We start from the raw sequence: 25,233 nt of genomic DNA on the forward strand, positions 1-25,233 counted from the left end.
CCCATATTACTCGATCAAACATACAGAAACAGAGACAAGTCTATGATAACACGTAGGATGTAATTATTCTATATTGCATGTAATTTTTTACTTATTCCACGTACCTACGAATTTTATGAGTAAAGCCCATATTACTCGATCAAACATACAGAAAACAGAGACAAGTCTATGCTAACACGTAGGATGTAATTATTCTATATTGCATGTTATTTTTACTTATTCCACGTACCACGAGTTTTATGACTTAGCAGTTAGGAAACTTAGGGTTTTACGAGTACTTAATTAGATTCGTTCAAATTAAGCCTTTATTACAGCATACATTATTTGAAGTTGGACCAGAAGAGATAAGATAGTTTAATTTTAAAATTAACGACTTTTATACCACTACTAACACAATGGTAACCATTGTACTGTCATAATCTCATACTATTACTGTATCTTAAGGAATAATTTGATGCAGTGCAAGGATGAAAATATTTTCTTCGTCCATTAGTCTACAAAAACTAAGTATATCTTCAATTATGACCTGGTAATAACTTTATTAGTATATTGAAGTTTGTGATACCTTGGAAAATTCAAAAATAAAAAATGACATTACAAAAGTGGCAGGTTAATGTATTTTTTCTTCCAGTTTGACTCAAGATGATTAAAGTATTCAATTACTTAAGCAATCTTACACACTTTTTAATTGATTTTACCTTAATTAAAATTATAAAAGCTAATTTTTTAAATTGTACAGTGTTATTTCTCATATTATATTACATATTTTTTAAACTTTATACCAAAACTCTCGAAATAATTCTGTGGTTTCATATTTGTACATTTTATTGAATGCATAACTTTTCTTATTTTTAATGTGAGGAAACAATAATAATACTTGTTGATAAGATCAGTAATGAGTGATGATGATCAGACACAGAGCAAAGAAGGTTAATACTGTTATAGAAGATCAACACTTTTATTTTCTTATCAATCGATTATGATGACCAAAAAAGGGGTGTAAGATCCAAGAATCTGTCTGTATATTCTCCACAAATACTATATTAAACACTTAATTACTTATCCACTATTTCTCCTTAAATAACTGCTGCTTAAGGCACACTTCACACTAGTATTCACCACACTTTTAGAAGTATTTACACACTATTATTCGACGTTTCTGATCATGTCAATGTACCACCAACTATAAGTACTAACGTCAGTGTTATGCATACTGAATTAAACTATGCCATCTGTATTGTAATATTGTAAATTTTTTGTTACTTTTATCACACGAAACATATACTTCCTATCATCATAGACGATAAATTATAAAGAGCCGATATTTTCCCTTTTTTCTTAAGAGCTCCCACATTATTACCACAACCGGAGTGTAATTAATCATTATATAATTAAAGAGATATAAAAAATTAATTTATTAATAACGCCAACTTGATTGCGTTACAATACAGTTATTGAAACGGTAACAGTGCAAGTCATTTAAATCTTTTCAAATAAATTGAGGCAGTTGACTTATCTTACAAAAAAAAACATTACTTACACCATAAACTATTTTTATCATGTATAGTATAACAAACTTCAGCGTACATAAACTTTCCCTAGTAATATCATATTTTAATATTTTTAATTAGAGAATTTTATAATTTTAAGTCAATGTTGCGCATTTTAAGTAACTGAGAGCCTTTCAACGGACAAATGTACGGAAGTCAGGTTGATAATCTATAAGGTTCAATTTTTAACAAGGCAACCTTAAACATTATATAATGATGCACATAATTGATGTTTAAAAAATTATATAGAACAATTCTTTGGTAAATTAAGTACTTTACTAGGTTTCAAATTCTATATTTTACTTTTTATTATTTAGTCTAATAATCCATTTAAAGAAAAAATTATGTACAAGTGTAAATAAAGCATTCAATGGAAATAAAGCATTCAATTACTTTTTAAATATTCAGCCAAGGGAACAGGTTTTATGATACGATGTTTTGAAGAGAAATCTCTTCCACGATTCCCAGCACACAAACAAGCAGTTGTCTCCTCTGAAGGAACCCTGGAGATTGTTGCTGTCGACACCTCTCAAACTCGGAAGGAGAATTGAATCAAATATTGAGATTTTATTTGTTGGTAGACGTCATCTATATTCTATGCACTCTCACGTACACTTGGGTACTTAGCTGACAAAATCAAGAGATGTAGGAATATATTTTTTACTTTATTTTTTATACATATTTTATAAGCATAAAAACGTCCTGAATACATCTCAATATTTGGTAATGTATTCATACATTGAGGGAGTTTTGGTTTAATAATTATAATTAGAAGATTAAATTAGAAAATCTTAGAATTTTAACTCAATTTTGCGCATTTTAGGTAACTGAGACCCTTTCAATAGACAATAATGTATAGATTTATACATTTATTTTATAAACTTTTGAGTGCTTATGCTACATTATTAAAAGATTCTAAGTGGTGGTTACAATCATTCGAATATAACAGAGATGCGACTGAATTGTGTATTATATTTTCATAATTTCCCTATCCTACTCCGTTTACGCGTTATCAATCTGAAACTACGATATAAATAACGTAATTATGACAAGGAGGTGCTAATTGATGTTTGTAGTCTAGTAAACCATTGTGGAAGTTAATACCTATTCCCAGTGTTAATTCCGATACCCGGATCACTAGCTTTTTGAATACTGATGGAATTTGGTAAATTACTGGTTATTATCCATTAACAAAGTTATATAATTTATTAACAGTCAGCTAGGCGTGAAGCAACTATTGGAACTTCAATAATCCTTTTTAATCACAATTAGTCAATCCTCATGAATAATTCAATGAATTAATAACTGGGTGGCGTTTGTGGAATTAAATAGTTAGTCATCAGTATGCGTAAGGCAAAAAAAACATATCTTCAAATGAAGACAATTTATGCTCGTATTATTTTGAATGCTTCTGTATAGTGTAACGACTTTAAATTTATAACATTCTGTGTTCCTTGCAATAGTTGTAATACCTGTACTACCAAGCGTGTGTATTGAGACTGCGACAGAGATAATATGCAAGTAATGCCGCTCCTGAGATCGTATAATAGGAGGCAATATACTATTCTGTTACGTCATACAACATTGTCATACGGAAATATTTCTTACTGTATGGGAAAGAAGCTCTTAAATAACCTTCCATTAACCCTCCAAAGATTTAAAAATCGCACGGTTTTTCTAACACGTTTTATATCTCCTGTTTGAAACTAGGTCGCAATATCATATTTTTACACATACCTGTATGTACCTTATTCTCTGTATAGGCAAAGTACTGATGAAGATCAACCACTCATTGGGATTAAAAAGAAGTCAAAACCCATAAACATTTATATTACAAAATAAAATATATATATATATATATATATACATACATACATGAACATACACATACAAAAATTTTTATTTTTCTAAGTAAGAAAAAATCAAATTTTACTCGAAAACTAAACAATGTATGACTATTTTTTTATAACATTCTTTAAAATAATTATTAAGTTATACAAGAAAGAAATTCGTCGATTTTGACTGAATTGAGCTTTTCAGTCCTATGTATGGGTATACTTTGGTGATCAAACAAAAAAAAACGCAATTATTACAAATGTTGCAACAAAATGCAAACGCTGCTATGGCACCGAAAATACCATAAACAGGAGGTATACGAGGATTACAAGGATCGGAAGAAAGGGTTTTTGACTAAAGTAGGTTTCACAGACCTATGTATGTACATAGTTTTTTTATCAAGGCAAATTCTATTACGGCGTCTGAAATATAAGTGCTCCTACACGCACAAAGCCTATAATTTAATAAGAATCGGACACAATTTTCTAAAACTGTTCATGGTTAAAACCTTTTAATTATGAAACCTGAAATTAAATGTACCAATATGCCTACTTCCGACTCAACATGATTGTAGGAATCCATCATAAGCCTAAAATAATACTGAAATTATTCATTCATATATTGTACAGATAATATATATTTGGTGTATATATATATATATATATATATATATATATATATATATATATATATATATATACTTTTTACGTGGATCAAAAATTCATTTAGCTTATTGTCTCCAGGATGGAGGACAGGGAAAATCGTGTTTTACGTACTTTTAACAATATCCTAGCAAAAGTGGGCATGAAATAATGTTGCATTAGTTCAAGTACATTCTGTATTCCAAGAATAAAAATGATATGAAGTTAGTTTCAATTGAATAATTTAACGCAGGCTAATTTAAAAGTATTCACTAGATTAGAGATCTACCAAACAGAAGCTGCAAATCCAATTTCAAATCATTCCCTCCTCAAGTTGGCCATTGTGTCTAGCTTCCACTATATTCTCCGGGATATTGCGTGTACCTCTACAAAAGACATGTAATTCGTTACAAAAATAACTTCATATAACAATAAGCTGACCGACTTCTTGACTTCTTTTGTGCTAAGAATTTTGTCTCATCAGCTTTTTATTAGGTTATTTTTGACTATTGACAAATTATAGGATTTTACAATTAATTGCTATGGTTCAAGCAGATTCTCTAGTATTGCGTACAATTTTGTTACAATGTTTGCTTAAAACGTATAAATTCTAATACAGGGTGTTCAGTAAAAGTGTTCCAATACTGTGGGATTTTGTTCTACACATAAAAAAGAGCAATAAAGTTCATGTGAAAGTTATATTCTTGAAACTTTAGTTTTCCGCCTATATGTCTGTATGTGTTTTTTAACAAAACAAATTATATATTTTGAACCAGTTCAGATAAAGTTATGAAACTTTAGGATTGTATTAACGTTTAGTAGACTTTTATGAAAATAAAATATTAACAACATCCTTTTACCCGTTTCAAAATTGTGGACGTTTAAATTATTTCATTAAACATAACTCAAAACCGACTAACGTCCGCCATTGGGAAACTGGTAAAAGAATTTCTTTAGTATTTTATTTTCAAAAAGGTCTACCAATGGTTAATACAGTTTCATAACTTTATCTTAACTGGTTCAAAATATATAATTTGTTTTGTTAAAAAACACATACAGACAGATAGACGGAAAACTAAAGGTTTTAGGACGTACCCTAATATTAATGTTTTTCTTATTTTTATATGTAGAACAAAATCCTAAAGTATTGGAACACTTTTACTGAACACCTGTATAATCATGCGTTAAACACACATACACATACACACACACAAAATGTAGTATTTGTAACCTAATTTTGAATGTGTATCCACATTATGTTTGATAACGTTGTTTTAAAATAAGAAACAAAATATGCGAAACGAGCTTGTATGTTTAGAGGTAATACAGTAACGTTATTACAATTGCAACAATAAATTAAAGCCAGTTCGCTGTTTTAATTACAATACGTCACCTTAATTACAATATAAAGCCACTGAATGCCGGGGTATTAACCACCTGTTCCCGTAACAATAATATATGAATATTTATATCAAGAACTAATCGCGCATTGTTTGCCCGGGACAATACGGATAGTAATTACTACTGGATCAACACACAAAGTCGAGCTGTACGTATTTAAATTAAATAACTTGCAATGATTTAGATGGATTATTAGATTCAATGATTCAATCTGAATACTTTTTGTTGTATCAAAATAATAATGTTATACAGTATAATACAAGTTACACAAACTCAATCTTATGGTAGATCGTCCAGGAATTGATAGTTAGTCTGGAACCAATCGTATGTTCTTTGTAAGGGTCCGTCCAATCTTCCGGGGAATGTGCTAGAGTGGAGACGTAATAGCCAACTTTGGTCTCATATGAGATTTGGACCTTCTGGTTAGTATAGCCCTCCCATACAACTGAGTACATATTTGTAATCTATATTAAGCTCGTTTTTTAGAGATATAGCCTCGAAAAAAGTTTGATAAATATGTATATAATAATAAACCTTTTTAACACTTTTTAAACTCTTTTATTTTCTTACAATGTACATTTCGAATTCTGGGAATTCATCTTCAGGTACTAAGGTTAAGTTAAATTATGAAAATAAATAATTAAAACCAAATTGTCATGTGTTTTAACTACCTTGGTGGCTAATTTTGTTGTACGGTATTTATGTGTGATCAATGTATATTGCTTAAAAGTCTATTGAATAATAAATTTGTTGTTAGAAAATCTTTGTCATTTAATAATATATTATGATTAATTTTGGCACTTTTGTAAATTTCAAAATGTTCTAAAGTAGACAATAGGCGACCTTTTTGTGCATGTGTGTAAAATTTCAAGATTGTTTTCGATGTTAGTGTATGTATGGCCGGTGTTATTTAAATGGTCTGCATATTTTGAACTTGATGATGTTTTCAATGCTTTTATATGTTCATTAAATCTAATTTTGAAGGATCGGCCGGTTTGTCCAATATAGTGGGATTAGCAATCGTTGCAATTTAATTTGTATACTCCACTATTGTTGAATTTTGAATTTTTATTTTGGTTTTTTGAATGCTTTTGTTTTTTATTAAAAGTCCGAGGTTGTTCAAAATTTTGAAAGCCAATTTGATATCCTTGTTTATAAAATGATTTGTTAATTTTGTGACAATGTTTACTAAGGTAGTCTGAATGAATGTATTTGATATCTCTTTCTTATTTCTTCTTATTTTCTTTCTTTGTGTAGTTTTTCGATAATACATCAATCATGCTTGGTTTATATCCATTATTTTGTGCTATGTATTTAATAATATTTAATTCTTTATAGAAATCTTCAGTTTTCATTGGAATTTTGTGCAATCTGTCGATCATTGATTTGAATGCAGCCATTTTTTATTGATGTGGGTGATTCGATGAGGAAGGAATAACTAAATCTGTGTATGTCGATTTCTGTAAATTTTTAAATTGTGCTTTCTGTTGATCTTGGTTATAGTCAAATCAAGGTACTTTATTGCATTATTTTCTTCAATTTCACTAGTAAAATTTAGATTATGATGGATTTGGTTTAAGTAGTTTTTGAACATGTCTATTTGTCTTTTATTTCCTTTGAATAGACATATTATATCATCAACATATCTGTAATAATAAATTATTTGTGTTAGATGTTTGTTTTTATCGCTTAGTATGAATTTGTCTTCTATGTTGTCAAGGAATATATCAGCCAATAATCCAGATAGTGGTGATCCCATTGGTAATCCTTCATTTGTATGTAGTAATTGCTGTTAAATGTAAAGTAATTTTTCTTAGAGTTACTTTTGTGAGTTCAAGTATTTCTTCAATTTCTTGTGCATTTAGAATATTCTTTTCTGTTAAATTATTTTTAATTATAAGCATTGTTTCTTGGATCAGAACTTTTGTGTATAAATTTGTTATATCGAAGGATACAACCTTACTGTTGTTGTGTATATCTATATCATTAATTTTGCTTACTAGGTGAATGCTGTTTTTCAGTCTTATGCCAGTTTTAAATTTGTAGTGTTCTTTAATTTTGCTGTCCAAGTATTTTGCTAAATTATAAGAAGAAGCATTTTGAAAATTTACTAATGGTCTTATTGGGTAGTTCTCTTTGTGAATTTTTTGCAAACCTTTGAGGATTAGTGCAGAAGGCTTCATCATTTTTAAATTTTGTTTTTTGTTATTCGGAAAAAACATGATTAATTTTGTTTATGCATTGCTTGACATCTTTTTGAAAAGATTCTGTAGGATCATGATTTAGTTTTGTGATATTGTTATTAGAAATAAAGTTGTCTATTTTATCTGTATAATCATTTTTGTTTAAAATTACAATTGAGTTATCTTTGTCAGCTTTACATATAACCAAATTATCATTTTCAATTTTGTTGTTTATTGATTTTATGCTTTGTCAATCATGTTTGTCTTGTATTTTGTTCTCTACGTTAAGGTTATGACTTATCTGAATTTTTTTCTATTGTTTGATCGACTAACACTCTTGATTGATTTTGTTTGTCTGCAGGTAAACTAGCAATTACTGTTTCACTATTCAGTATCAGTTTGCTTATATAATCTTTCCTATTTGTTTGGTGTAAATTATACTCGTATTTCAGTCCCTTGTTAAGAAGCTCTGTTTCGTTTTCTGTAAATGTAGTATTTTATTTGTTAATAATACGTGGGTGGAATTTTGTATCAGGGGGTATATGAATTACTGGTTCTGTGGGATATTGAGTACATTTGAGTTGATTAAGCTTCTTGTCAATTCTTTCTTTCTTTATAAATTGTTTACTTTCTATTCTTTGATCAATGTTGTCAAATAATTCAAAAAGTTGTTGAGGATATAAGAGATTTGCAAGATTGAGGTGAGTATCATATGACAGCTTATTTAATGTACGTTTTTTCTTGTAAAGTTCATCTATTTCTGTATTTAGCCACGATCTCTCAGCAGAAATTTTGGCTTTGTTAGCTGCTTTCGATTTACAATTTATTTTGACGTTGATGAATTTTGGAATAAGATGGTGTTTTAAGCATTGTTTGTTGAAATGAATGTCCAATGATATGTTGGGTATTTTTTTTAACCCTCTGTATTTGTAGGCTAGTTTTACAATTGTATATATATGGCTGGATATATATATATATATATATATATATATATATATATATATATATATATATATATCCAGCCAACATATCCAGTGTATATATATATATAGGTAATTATATATTTCTAATTTAAATGTATAATTTTATAATTTCATATGTTTTATAATTTTAAAAAACATTTAAACATAAAAAGAAGTACTTGCTCCGACGGGACTCGAACCCGGATGAAAGTTACTTGCCATTACACCATTACCTATATATATATATATATATATATATATATATATATATATATATATATATATACCTACATATAACCTATAATCAGCATAGGTATATATAGGGTTATATATAGGGTTATATATAGGTTATATGTAGGTATATATATATATATATATATATATATATATATATATATGTAGGTGTATATATATATACCTACATATAACCTATATATAACCTATATACCTATGCTATATATATATATATATATATATATATATATATATATATATATATATATATATATATATATTATTCTGAATCTACATATCCTGTAGATTAATTAGAATATTTGGGTTAAAATAAAAACAATAAATTGATCAAACATATCAACTTAAAATATATATTGAAGATTGGAAACGCTTATAATATAAGTGTAAGAAGGTTTTTTGTTTAAACATATACAAATTTACACACTTTAGAATTTTTTAAATATATAAGAACCGATGACGGATTACGGAAATACATATACAGTATTGTATTTTTGTATTGACTGTATATTGACTGGTTATTTTAAACAAATATATCTGTTCCCATCAACTGTTTAATATCTAACTAAAACTTTTTATTGAAATAACGGCTAGATATATGTTTAGCAATGTGTCCTGATATTGCAGTCTATGTGATGAGAGGACTGCAGGACTGGCAGCTATCCTGGACGCTGTGCAAGCCCCGAGCACGCGCGCTGTGGTCGGCTCTGTGGACCCCGGCTTGTGTGCGCTTGTGGAGGCGCTCACATATGTCAGGCAGACCCCCTTTGTAACCTGGTCCTGATATTGCAGGTCTATGTGACGAGAGGACTGCAGGACTGGCAGCTATCCTGGACGCTGTGCAAGCCCCGAGCACGCGCGCTGTGGTCGGCTCTGTGGACCCCGGCTTGTGTGCGCTTGTGGAGGCGCTCACATATGTCAGGCAGACCCCCTTTGTGACCTGGTCCTGTCCGCAGGTAATACTTACTTAAACAGTGATCTCAATATTAATATACAGCCAGGGTGACCAGACCTCCAGCTTTAGGAGGACATGTCCTCCTCTTTAATGTTTGTTCTCCTGTCCTTCCGGCTTTTGCAAATTATGTAAAACGTCCGGCTTTTTGGCAAACATTTTCATGTTCTAAAATGGCATCACATTAAAAGATTGATTTCAGAAGATAGATCATGAAAAGTTTTTGCAGCGCACACGTAATGCCATGGCATGTGAACTGCTGTTGCATTGTATATTTAGTTCTGTATATAGTGTATCTAACTCACTACTGTAAACTGTTTCTATCCGCTCAGCTGCACTGGCGCTTCTACCCCTTGATTTTCTATTTAGGTATTATGAATGATAGGTTAGTTTCGTTATAATACGTTATATATTTTTCTGTTATAGTGATAATGTCTTGTATATGTCTGTTAGTATAGCTTACTAATAATGTAAAGATTTCATTCTGATTATTTCACAACATTTATTTTCGATCTCATTCTAAAAATTAGCGTTCAAATCGTTTATAATTTTTAAAGAGGAAAATTGTAACAATAATTAGTTCAATTTTATACCACATACTAAATACTAGCCTGAAATAATACTTTTACCTATCAATATATTATTTAATAGTATTTATTTTTTCTATTTAGACGTTTGAATTTGTTTTTATTTGCATAATAACATGCTCAAATGCAGTACGTATTTTTATTAAGCATTTTTTAGTAATGTATAAATATTTGTTTCGCAAAGTTTATACGAATATTTATTACTGTCCTATTTGTTTTATTATTTTCCTTTTTAACCCCAAAAGTCCTCCTTTTAGGAATTAGCGTTTGGTCACCCTTTTTACAGCTGATACCCTTGATACCCTGTATAGCATGCTATCATAACGCTGTAATCTATATCAGTCCGAGTACAGACCTGTACGTCAACGAGTACTTCCATCGACAATACAGCCACAATTACGATTATACAAAAACAACTTCTGTAATGATATCGCTGTCTTTGGTAAATTAGTGCAGAAGATCATGGTTTATGGATATGAACCGGAAATCCAAAATGTAAAAATTTGTTCATTTTTGTAACCTTTTGCAGCTAAATACATTTAAAAAGAAGTAAATGAAATTATTTACCGGTTGGAAATTTTCACTCACATATACGAGTGCTATATTATAAGTGGCCGATACCATCCAAAAGACTCATTACTTTTCTTTTTTTTAAATCAAGGTTAGCTACAAATATATAAACTCACAGATAACAACATAAATTCACTTTTTAATAGAAAAGGATCAAACATTAACAAAATGTGTGTTGAAACGCAAAAAGAACACTCAAAAGTTTTTAAATTTACCACATACAGATCGTATATGAAAACGATATGGGCTGCTAAACCTTATAGTATTAATTGAACACTTGATAACTGTAAAAAGCTTCCAAAAATGCTTAGAAAATTATAGATAACTATTTTGAGATCGCCCAAAATCACCCCGACAGTAAAAACGAGACGATTTCCGCCTTACAAGTAAACTATAGTACAATTTCAATTTTTTTTGTATACAAGAAAACTTTTGGAAACTTTCTCCACAAAATATTTCGTAGTTTACTAGAAAAAAATACCTTACAAAGATAATAGAATACAGTAGTACGTGTCATATAGCAGTATTCATTTGAAGGATTCCTAGAATGGTGACAGTCTGGCGTAGAATCTATTTTACAATAACCAACAATAGGCAAAGTTAAGATCATGTGAATTGTTAAAAGGCAGATAAGGTATTTTGGAACATCACAGCTCCAGTATGGTAAGAATTCAATGTCCATGCCCATACTAACATTATTATTAAGTGTCAGTAACATATATTTTTTACAATATACTGAAATTAGATATTACTATTCTTTACTCTCAACAATTCATACTATGAGTAGCACAAGTCCAAATATATGTTTCAGTTGTATGTTCATAAAGTCTATTTACCAAGCCTCGAATAAAACAACCACTTGATTTGTTGTTCGATTATTAAAGATAAATTCGCAATTAATTTCTCGAGAGGCCAACACAATCATATTGGTTTGAATTTTTAACCCCTTTTCCCAAGAAAGCAGAGTAATTTAAATGATGTTAACTAATTTATCGTATTTGATACTGGGGACATAATAAATCCTTGGAAATTCATAATTTAATTGCTTACCATGCATTATTGCATCTCACAAATAACAGTTAGTCAATCCATACTTGAATTGTTTAGTACTCATAACATAGAAATACCTCATGATACATAGAATTTGTATAATTGGTTTCGAACAAACAAAATGTTAAGAAAAAAATTGAATACCGGTACTGTGTTACAATTACAAAGAAGGGCGACGAAGTTCACTTGTAATGTTAAACCTTATTTTTCTCAACTGACTTATTTAAAAAATGTATGGAAGTGAAAAACTAGACGACAAAGAGACAATGTAATTAGTTAATACGTTTATTGGTGAGACCGTAGCTATTTCATTAGCCTGGCACTTTGAGCTCTTAATCCAATATAACCACAATGTTAAACTGAAAGAGGGTATTCAAAATCGAGACTAAGATAACTTCACCCTAACTCATCATAACTTTAAATGTGGGTATTAAAGGAATTTTAAAACCAGGGCGGGATCTAAGCAGACAAGTAGGATCAGTTTGATACTAATGGCAGACTCACAACTAACTTTAGTTATTGCCACGTTTCTAACTTTCTGTGCAGATTCCCTTTATACATAATATAAGTTATATGTTTTGAGTAAGCTACTGTGATATTATGATTAACATTGAAAATCATATTTTGACAATGGACTGTATAATGATGATAAATAAATGTGAAATACGTACGTTACATATTAGCTTATTACGTGTTTGGTAATAAGCTGTCATTATCTCCACCAAAAACAATAAAGTTAATTTTGTAAAAAAGTTAACTGTTTAATATTTATTCCTGGCTAACCAAAACTACCTGTTGCTAAAACCCTCACTAAACAGAACAGCTTTTAAATGTTTTCATCAAGTTTTAAGAACAGAGTGTGCTAAAATTCGTAAGTTTCTATTCTTGGATTTCAAATGTATGCAATTTTACATTATTTTCAAGGTCTTAGCAAGCTGAAAAATTTGGTAAAACAAGACTGCTTAAATTTTGAAAGTGGAGGCTTCTAATCTTTAAATATTAAACCTTGTATTACAATAATGAGTGCAGTTGCAAATCTGTTTGTATGATACATGATAATGTTTCAAAACATTTTCCTTGCAGTACAGACTTAAATATCAACTTTTTCTCAACTAACAATAGTAGAATATCATTCGTAAAAGGATAAACATTGATCCTCATGCTATTATATCTCTAAATTTCTATCAATTTTGAGATATGGCGTTCGAAACATTATCTAAAACTAGGAATCATATAAATACAAAGGCAACGGTATAACATGCTATGTACATTGGTCTTATAGGTAACCATAATGACAACGAAAAAAGAGCTGTATGACTAAATTTATAAACTAACTCAATAAACTCATAAGATATTAAAAATGTGCCACATGTAGAGTAAGACGAAAAAATAATAGGGTAAAAGCCAATGTCAGTACACTTTTGCGATGTAGTGCCCTCCCCCTCCCCCCCCCCCGCCTATATCACCAGAACTTTTATTTTTAAACAATATGAAACTCATTTTTTTAAACAAAATGTGAATGTATGATGAGGCATGATATATCGATAAACATTATCTGCAGTATTTAAACTTGTATCAAACCTCATTTCTACATAGGCAAGAATGAGTTCCATGATTGTGTATTTCCAACCAATGGCTGAGCGTCATTAGAGCCTATCACTAATTTCTGTTTTCTGTCAAGCAAATTTAAAATTGTCTTGTCTATATGGAGTCTGTCTGTCTATATGATCGCAGGACATCTCGAGGACGAATAGGCTATAGGATTGAAGTATTCTATGCAACCTTAGCCAAGCCTGTTACCGTTACAAGTGGTGTAGAAATTAGAGACAAACTAGATGACATTGTTTCATGTTCAGTATTACTCACATAAATTGTTCTCACTCTGATAACTTTCTCGGTCTAAACTATAAAGTTTATTTGAAATTTACAAAATACGCCACTCGGCATAAACAATTTCTTAAATTCTGTTATGCTATAAGCGGAGTGTGTGGCGGGTATGAGGTTTGCTTTTGTGGAGCAGTCACACTGTTCAATTATTGGGTGCTCTCAAAGTTTAGTTTAAAACAACTAAATCTGTGTTTGAGATAGTTTCATAAATGCTAGCACAAATAAAACTGTGTATTTATTGTGGTATTGTGTCAATCCGGGATATCCCATATTTTCCTACAACTTCAAATACTCACAGGTTATTTCCTTCTACTAGGACGTCATTAACATTAATAACGTGTCAATTTTCCTCCTGGCGGTTACTTATTTTCACGAAATTACTACTCGTTTCGTCAATACAGTAAAAAGATCAGGTAGCCATGAAAAGCCAAGTTACTAAAATCATTACCAGTTTAGAGTTTCTAAACGCTAAATTACCTAGTGAACAATCGAACAGAACTTAATCCTGTTTATGAAGTTGTTCCAGCACGAGCTGGTAGCTAGAATGACTCGGTAAACTTTAGATAACATAATGATCTCAAAGTTTGTAAAGACTTGAAAGCTGACTTCAGATAGGCGACCGACTTTTTCTGCCTTTCAATATTATAATTGGTTGTCGGCCTCAAGTTTGGCCTCATTATATAACCTTGCCATACTTTAGTAAGGCTATCTATAAAGGTTGTTATTTACTTGTAATTTAGGTCTTTATGTCAGAGTGTTTGGAATATTTACAACCTGCGTGAGGTAAAGCTTCATAAAGTAACATACAAAGCAATAGATTTTCAAGTATTAAATATACTTAGGGCTGCTCTAAGAAAACTAGACATTTCTTCGGGTATTTTTGTGTAACCACAGATATTTTTGTATCTGCTCTTAAACCTATTTCTTTTCCCTTTCATATCTCTTTCTTCACTATAAAATTTGTCTTCATAAAAATGTTAAAACCGTAAAAATAGTAAAAATTTTATTTTTACTTGCATAACTCGTTTTAATATAATATAACTGAGAGATGATATTATTTATGTGTCTGACGGATGGTTGCAGTTTTTTGAGCTTAAAAAACATGATCTGAGAAAAAAAATTATCGTTTGATATGTTTTACCCCTTACGTTACGATTAGTACGAAACCCGGCGATCGCTTCTTTCTTAAAAAAATTCGTAATCGATTTCAAGAAGACTAGGTTTTATGTTTATACATTTCAAATTCATTCTCAGTTCCTAGAATATTCTGTAGTAATTTGATCAATCAAGAAACTCAATGAAAATGTCCATGCAAATGTTCGATGACAATTTTTCTATGACAAGGCAAACAAGTAGATAAAATAAAACGAGACTTACGGAATTATCCTTTTAAAAAATTAGAAATGAATTATAGATTTTGGTAACTTTGGAAGCGATTCCCATAAAATTTATATCCCTTTGTCGGAGGAATTCGGTTTTCCTTTTGTATATTGCATAAACTTCAGAAGGTCGAGGTGCTTGAGAATGTCCGGTTGGATCGTCATACGGACTGCAGTCTTCAGCTAATGCAGCTAATGGCAATTTGTAAGATTCTCTCTCTCTCTCTCTCTCTCTCTCTCTCTCTCTCTCTCTCTCTCTCTCTCTCTCTCTCTCTCTCTCTTCTCTCTCTCTCTCTCTCTCTCTCTCTCTCTCTCTCTCTCTCTCTCTCTCTCTCTCTCTCTCTCTCTCTCTCTCTCTCTCTCTCTCTCTTTGATTTCGAGTTGTCGGAATCCAGTTGTTGGACCACTACTCCTTTAGCTGTACTAAGCAGATTTAGTTGAAGAAGCAGGAAGCCATTAGTATTGGTATTCCAATGTATACAAGAAACACATACCTTTCTAGAAATAGAAACTTATTTTTTTAGGAGTAGTTTCTTTGTTTGAAACTTATTTTTGACGATGGAAGGATTGTGAAGGAAACAGGATTTTCCGGAACATTTTCCATCGTTCAGTGAAACAAAAACACTACGTTTCGAGATCTGAAATCTGATCTCTTCTTCGGGTAAATAACTAACCTAATATATAATTACAAACTAGGTTGAAAATAATATTATAAGGCACAGATAAATAATATATTGTTACCTGTATTCTGTAGTTCAGCTTCAACAATAAATTAGTGTTGTGTTTAGTTTTTTATTAAGTGCATGTTTTAGAGTTAGTGAATGAAGCTGACACACAACATGCCCTGACTTAGGCGTGTCACAACGCTCTGGTATGATTTTTTTATTTTTAACCTAGTTTGTAATTATGTTTTAGGTTAGTTATTTACCTGATGAAGAGATCAGATTGCAGATCTCTAAACGTAGTGTTACTGATTTTTTGTTTCACTGTAAATGTCCGAAAAATCCTATTTCTTTTAGGATTAGCTTGATTATCCGAATCGCTGATAAAAAAGGGCAAAGGGAAATTTCTCTTGGTAGTATATAGTATAAGTATAAGTAGCAATAGAGGGGTAAGGCTGTAATACTGTAATACCTACTAGAACGGTGCGATCCCTCCCAGACCCGGTGTAAGCTTGACCCTGGGAAAAAGAGGCTTCGGGAGAAAGAGCTAGATTATGAACAGAGATTACACAGTGCCCCTTGAGACATCCCCTAGGGACTCAGTCATTTTCTGAGGTTTCGACAAAGAGTTTATTTAGATGAGTACTTGAAGCCCTGAAGAAGACACCTGTCTTGAGTCTCATATATGCGTCTGTTATAGTATCGTCTTTGGAAGGATCGTTGTAGTGAAAAATTTGTTTCATGCTGCTTGTGAAAAATCCCCTGTCACAATTGAGCTCTTGCCATACTTTGTATATGCCTCTCTGGAAAAAATACAACTCTCCAGTAGAACAACAAACACATCAGTATCAAGTGTTCGTACACTTTTCCGAGCAAGTTAAAGCCCGCTCTGTATGGTTTCAAAGTACCGTTAGTGGTTGTTGTGAACCACAGTAGTGTTAATGAAACATTGTATAAGCATAATAAAAACGTTCTGAAATTCTAGTATTTGACCCAATTGTATTCAGTAATTTCGGAAATCTTGTACATTCTTAATAAACCTTAAAATTCAAAAATTTTAAGGATGGAGGTTCATAAAAATTACAAGTTTTTTCTAACAAAGAAATATTTTTCTTTTGTATTTTTTTCATCTTTAAAATTTTTCTGAAATACTTAATTCAGTGCTCTTTGTTTGAAGGCATTCCTTTTCAAACCTATTTGATTTTATCAGTAGTATTTATCTTAGCATATATTATTTTATGAACAATCCTTGCAGATAATGTATACAAAAAATAAATGATTCCACTACTAACTTGTATCATCTTCTTTTTGGTCTAGGCTACTCTATACAGTAACAATGAATTTCATGACTTAGGAGACTATCCTGTAACAATACGGTATCACATTAATCAACGCTATTGTTGCATCCACGGCAGTTAGACAATTGTTGCTGGTATGACGTTCTCCTCCATATTATTGTCTCCATCTCGCTTTTGTTTTACAGGTTCCTTTTCGCGCACGTTGTTGGAAATTTAATATTTTTCATTTTATTGTCAGTTCACAATTTTATTGTACATCCACACATATACATTAAACACACTAGTGACAGCAATATACATTGTTCATCCTTAACTTCCACACACCGTTTCCAACTTTTTTCTTGTGGAGAGGATGAACATTCTTGAAAGTCTGTCAGATGTTTACTGGCTGAGAGTTTAGCAAATCCTCTCCCGCCAGTTGTTGATGATACTCTCAGAGTCCCAAGTTTGCAACTTGGTTGATAACTTTCCCAGGTAAAGCTGGACTAATTGACTCATTAGACCAATGTCACTCTATAGATTAAACTTAGTAAACCTCGTTATTTTATAGACAACTTGATCATTCGTGTCTCTACTTTTTTTAATTTCTTTTTATAAATTTGAAAACAGTCTTGTTTCAATACCCCATTTTCTCTGAAGATGACAGATAAAATAAAGTAAAATACCCGTAACATATCGCCATATAAATAAAAAAAGAATAAAATTTCCCTTGGAGAGTTTATGGCCATTCAACGCACCATCCCTTAGATCGTTACGTGTCGGCTATCTTTATGGCTGCATTTTATGCATAGTTTAGGACTCGCCATAAAATACATCTTGTTACAGTTTATCGTTCTTTCTCATACGTCTTGACACCGACAGTGGATGTAGTTATGTTTAGGTATATAAAAACTTTTAATGTGTTTTTGAGATTGCAAACATGAATCAAAGTGAACACATGTCTAGTTGGTATTAATAGTGTTCACGCCATTATCCATAAATAAAAACAAACCCGTTGGTTGAGTTATAGCATTATTAATATAACAATAATCCGAACCATGCATGTGGTTAATTGACATATTTATTTAGCAATAATTTCTACCTTCGTGGTATGGATTTCTACCTACATAGGATAACAATAAAATTCATATCATGTGGCACAGGGCATTTCGGCATCTAATTAAGATATTCTGCCCAAAATTCAGGACTTGGTTTACTATTTATCCTCTTTTTTATTTATCATGTATGAGGTTAGTACTAGATATTTGATGTGCCAACCGTATTTATAAAGATGTGAATTTTATTCCATTGATCCATGGGACTAGTAAAAAATTATTAGCATATTCAACAAGAAATTCAGGACCTTACGTTTAATAAAGTTGTACCTTAGTTAATACCTTCAGGTTATAAATTTAAATTACCTTGAAACCTTTACATTTTTCGGTACAATTTACACACATCTTAACGGGCAATTTTTTCGCATTTTTGCTTTCTTCTTTTTTTGTAAAGTTCCCCTTTTAAGCCTTATTCTGCCCGTCCTCATGGGCCACTGGCCTGTGCGAGGAAACAGAATAAGGGGGAGAGTCGATACAGTACAAGGGCGATGGTACTGATAAAAATGTAAGGATCACAGACAGGATTCTAACTGCGCTATCTCTAACTCAGACTCAAAGTACAACGTCTTAGACCGCTCGGCCATCGGCACTCCCATAAGTAAGGTATTTTAGGAAAGGAGTTTTTCAGTCACTCCATAACATTAATCTGAGACTGTAATTCATACCATCTAAATGCTGGAAAATGTATCTAAAAGGAAGTTCATTGAAATGAAGGAGGCAAATGAATCATTGCAATTTTGCTGAAGGTTGCACAATTTAATACACAATTTAATTTGGTTCGTGTTAGTGTTCGTGTTCGTAATAGAACCTCACAACCAATTGTTACTAAGGTATTGTTTTCTTTGAAATTGTTTAATAAAACACTAAAAAGAAAACATTTGGATTGCAATATAACAAAAAATTGAAATGTGGTAAATTCAAGATTATTTTTTAAGTTACTACTTTTTCTTGGCGGTTTATGGATGTATGTTTTGCACGAGGGGAAAACTGTCGTTTGGAGCCATGAAACGTCACGTCACGCTTGTTCGATTTCAGTGGCTATCCAGGCGTGCTAGAGGGAGGTTACTTAGGTAAAACACACTGTTTCAAATACAAATTGTTCGTTAGTGTTTTTGGACAAAAATTATATTTGTTGAGATACAGGGTTTCGGAATACCATATTCATCAGATAACCTCAAATATTCTAAATCGCGTACTAATAAAAAGTTTATGGTGGTATGTGTGAAAAAATATTGCTAATAGTTTGGATAATCTACTTATATACCATAAAGGTATAGAAATTGGTTATAAAATAATTTTGTAATATTGAAATTTTAATTTCTCTAGATCAAACTACTGAGGTAAGTAAAAGGGTGAAAACTGTAGGACTATAATATTTTTCTAGAAAATACATGTAGCTGTGAACAGAATTTTTTCTTGCATTTTTGTACCTTTAGAGACAATACGCAAGATAAATATATTAAAAAACTAACTTCTAATATAAAGAGGCACGATTTACTAGTCACAAAGAAATGTCTAAATAGTGTTAGAACAAAGGTAAATACATACTACAGTGTAAATAAAAATTGTTTGAATAAGCAGTTACATTTTTCCAAAGTTTGACATCATTATGCGACCTAAATATACAACAAAAAATTTGTTCCCTATTTTACCCCTAATTTGGGTTGTCTTACAGCAATCTGTTTTAATATTTGAATCCTGATGTCAAGCTTTAATTTATTTAAACTATGGTATGGCAGATTTTTATAGTGTTTGCTGTAGTAAACACGACAGCACAGGGTAATGTCATGATACTAAAAGAAGAACAAACACAAAACAAATACTGTTTATAATTATCTGACAGCCAGAGCTGAATCAATGCTCTAAGTCCGTATTATAATAACTTCGCTATTAATCTTATGGGAACTCTTCCGTCTCTCCTGAATATGACCGACTGGGAGAACGCAAAATGTGTTCTATTGTCTAGGAGTGTGCATCGTACCTTGTCTTCTTTCTAACTCTACTTAACCTTCCAGAAGTTAAATCGACCCACCCCAGTATGGAAAGAAATCATCGAAGCTCAGTCTTTACGGGATAGACCCAATAGTAAAGAAGGATTAAACACTAATGTATTGTTCTTTCAAAAATACCACTCAGATTTCCTGCTAACATTCAACGAGACATTTTGTGCAGCTAAGATTTGTGCTGTTTTGAGAGGAGATTTTCGAGAACTAAACCTACTCTCCTGTAGATCCTGGTGGTCTTAACTGTTGGGTTAATGTGGTGCAGATATTATTGTACTATATGCTCTTTATAGCGTTTCCTTGCTTATTATTACCTAACATGCACAATATGAGAAGCCACGGTAATGAGGTTGTGAGGTTGGATTTAGACCACTAATTGTTCTCGTAACACTATATTTGAGTACATTAATTACTGTTACGGTGCATGCACCCAAACAGGTCTATCATTAGAGTAGTTTATTTTTAAAACCAAATATGTCCAATATATGGTAATTTTAAGTCTTCTTATTGATCTGATCTTCAAGGACGGACGTTTAGACCTATCGTTTTGTGGAACAGCATTTCTATCAGGTATATAGAACAATGCAACTGATTTAAATGTGGGTTAACTTCCAAAACTACAGATGAGATTGTTTTGCTCTGGTTTTTAGGCAGCGTAGTGAGGTTATGGTCAGTTTACCTCCACAGTAGTTGATTAAACTTATCTTGTTGCATAACAGTTAATATTGCAAGTTTCTTTTTTATGAAAATGTAAATTAATGAATGAAGCAGACTTTGTAAATAAAAGTAGTTAAGGATGTTAAATCCAAGGATAATGTAATAAAACGTGGTAAATATGTAGCTACTATTCTACAATTTGTATTCAAGTTTATGAAATTCCTTCAAACATTTCACTGCATAAAATGTATAGAGTGAGATTAGGTTCAAATTTTATTATTCTTGAATATAGTAAGTAACATGATTTATTATAACTTGTTTTATCTTTTAAATATTTGTAAATCTACATACTTTCCAATTATATAGTGAGAAAACATTATTTTCAGCCTTCAAGAATAAGTTTATGTATGTTCCGTGTACACAAATAAATAGTGAAAAATAACAACGTAGCCATAAGATTCGTCCAGAAAGAAGCCTTCGTGAGTTCAATTATACTGCCTTGTTTCATTTGTATAGCAAAGAAGAAACCTATTAGAAGTAATATATAACTAAACTTCTATTTATTACAAGGCAATTGAAAAGTGCATTCGACTTAAAGAGAGAGGGCTTAAACCTTGTGTTAATTTTTTTAATTTACAGTGAATACAAAATATACAATACTAAAAATTATAAATAGGTGCTAGCTTTGATTCAATTTGTTTCGTCTTCTAGTGAAGTACAATGTTAAATTACTGGTCGAGCGAATCTGGAAAATCCCATTTCTGACCGTCTGTCTACCTGTCTACCTATTTGTTTTTTCGCACGTAATCTCGAAAACGAACTGCCTATAGACTCGAAATTTTTAATGAAGCATCATTTATATATTACTAACACAAAATTCTATTATAGTGCATGACGCTCCATAGGATTTGGCTGAGCATTAGCAAATATTTTTATATTGGTGTTATGGGTAACCATGATGGTAACGACAAAATTTCAGAATACATTAATTTGTAACTAACTTCACCATATGAGATTTTAAAGTGAGACATTTGTATATTATTCACACACAAAAATATGAAATAGTAGAGTGAAGTACATATTAAAAGTCTGTATTACCCTTCCTACCTCACCAGAGCGTTTACTATTTCAACGCTGCTTTTTAATTAACTTAATGAATAAATATGTGTCAAGATATGTGTCTGAAACTTCATTTCTACAGAGACAAGAATGAGTTCTGTTATGGTTCATGTCCAAACATGGATTTGGCTGAGCGTCATTAAAGTCTTTCAGAAGGCTAATACAATTTTTCTTTTTAGTCTAACGAGAGAATGTCAAAAGTTCTTTCTCTTTATGTCTGTCTGTCTAGCCACAAGACATCTTGAGAATAAAATGAGCTATGGTCTTGAAATTTTGCATGCAACATTATTGAAGCCTGTTACGCGCCACGTGATATAGCATAACTTATTCCATCATAATCTGTGTTTTTACTAAATTGATATTCAGATCTATCTGTATTTCTTCACTATAAGTTTGTTTATTATTACCATTTATTTCCTGTTCGTAAATATAGAAATATTGTTAGAACCCATAAATTGTAGCCTATATATATATATATATTACAGATTTTGTCCATTCATAAAAAAATCAAGGGGTTTACTTCAATATTATTTTATAACAAAGGTGGGATTGTTGATATCCTGAAGATTTGTTCTGCGTTATACAGGGTATTGAAAACTGTGGGTAAATATTTTGTGATTTTATTTATTACGTGAAAATAAACAAAAAGGTTTCTCTAACATTACGGTCTGTTTCGCTTTGTTAAGCGTGTCTCGCTGTTTTCATTTTTTTTAATCAAACATCAGAAAACGTCTATAATTTATGACGTTGAAATTTTGCATGTCAAAATATGTTTTCAATGCAAAATTACATTCCCGTAGAACCTGAGTTATGGTGTATCTTCTCAAACACACAAACAGGCAGATACTAAACAAAGGCGAAGTGTTCGAGGAACTTATTTGATGATTTTCACTCACCAAACAATTACCAAAATATTTCCTGTTTTTTGTACAACACCCTGTATATATTGTACAAAACTACAGCGCCTAATTTCACGCGTATAGTTTTAGACTTTCAAAATATATTTGTATTGCTTACCTATAAGTTTGCCAATTCATTTTAATTACAATTTGTGTTGTGCAAATAAATGTGTACAGTTTGTGGTAAAAACATATTAAGCACTGTGACCAAAACACCCTTAAGGTAAAAGGGTTCAAGGAGAAACTTGAACGATAAATTGTAAGCCGGAAGAAGGTAAAGTTTAGTGATTCAGACCCTCCTTACAAAAGTTGTAATGTAGCTCTTACAGCAGAGTAACTACAGTGTAACTCTACCCTCTCCGCCCCTCGCAGATACCCCTAAACCAACGTCGTTAGCCAGATGGCTAACAGCTGACTGTTAAGTTGAACAAAGTGATTGCTTCAGTTTAACAGCTGATTAATGGTCTCTAGAGGTAATCAACGTTCTGGATCACAGCGTTTTAATTAGTATACTTAGAGAAGTGTATCTAAATTGTGACAAGTTGTGGTAAACCCGACCAAATCTGTTTTAATTGAACATACTGTATAGTAAGTTTTTAATTGCTTAATTAATCTTTTAATCAATACAGTAATTACTATTCCATTATCTATAAGACCTGTCCATCCCTTTTTCCATATCCGAAACAGTGTGGCTCTGGTTACGAACCTGGTTATTCGCAAATATATTACGTACAATTCTATACGTATTTATAGTTTTATACTGTTTTATTGTTTTAGTTGTTATTATATTAATATAATCATTTCTATTTTTGCTTTCATGCAAGTACGGGTTTTTCATTACGACCACAGCTAAAACAGTTTTTTTTAATTATGTAGCGTACGTATTGCTATTTAGTAATTAATAAAATAGGTGTGACCACGTTCTTGTATGTATATTTTTAATTTTACTGAATAACATGGACCAGTCTGAATCACTGCGTTAGTGATTGCTAGTGTCAAGTCTTGTTGATTTGGCAAGGCGAATCAATGATAGTTATACAGGGTGATTCAAAACTAAACGACAATCTCTCGGGAGCTTATTCTATAGCTAAAAACAAGTAAAAAAGTTCATATAACCATATGCCCGGAAACGCTTCGTTAGCGAGTTACGCCTTGCGAAAGATTTCGCCCGGATTTCAGAACCCTTGGTGAAGTCAGGCCGTATAAAAATGGTAAAGGTAGTTACAAAGATACAAATACGATTGTTTTTTTTATGTTTTTATATCTGAAAAATTTATTAAAATTCGTCCCAGAGCTGTAAATGCAATACTTTCAGAGATATCTTACGTAAAACAAAAGAATTGGTGCAAAGAAAATAACACATTTTTGTTTTTAACGTAAGATTACTTCCATAAATGTTAAATAAAGGTCATTTTTTTCTTAAACAGATTTGTAGAACATTTAATTCTGAAAAGATTCATGTAAATTACTTAGGAAAAAAATTAATAATAGGTATTGAAATTTAGCTTATTTATAAAATAAAACAGACGCACAAAAATGCATATTCTTATCTGCATAAAAATATTAACTAATGTTTAGGTTGTGAGTAACAGCTGATCATTTATTCTAGACGGAACATTAACATAAAATGTATTTAACTTTATAAAAACTGTAATAATCACCTATAATAGTTTGCTCAAAGTGTCCTCCGTTGTTAGCAATGCACGTTTTCGCACGACGAATCCACTCTTTTCTAGCGCGCGTTTCATAACGTTTGGAGCATTCTTGATAGTTTCTGCCGCCTCTGTAATGCGATTACGTAACTCCTCTATGGTGTTAATCCGTTTTGAATAAACAATTGACTTCATCCAACCCCATAAGAAAAAGTCTGCTGGCGTGAGGTCAGGAGAACGTGGTGGCCATTTTACTGGTCCATTTCGACCAATCCATTGTCCTACCGTATGTATCATTTAAATAGTTTTTCACATCATTAGAAAAATGTGGAGGTGCTCCGTCGTGCATAAACCATGCATTTATTCTGTTTTGAACAGGAATATCTTCCAAGAGGGTAGGCAGGTTTGTTCTTAAAAAAATTTAAGTACGCTATTCCATTAAGTCGATTAGGGAGGAAAAATGGACCAATCAAATTATCACCCAGAACACCAAGCCATACATTGACTAAAAATGTATGTTGAAAATGCCTTGTCGCAGTTTCATGTGGGTTGTCGTACGCCCAAGTATGGTATTACGAAAATTTACAATTCCATTTCTA

Source organism: Homalodisca vitripennis, chromosome 4 (genome assembly GCF_021130785.1).
Source record: "Homalodisca vitripennis isolate AUS2020 chromosome 4, UT_GWSS_2.1, whole genome shotgun sequence".
Classification (NCBI taxonomy): domain Eukaryota; kingdom Metazoa; phylum Arthropoda; class Insecta; order Hemiptera; family Cicadellidae; genus Homalodisca; species Homalodisca vitripennis.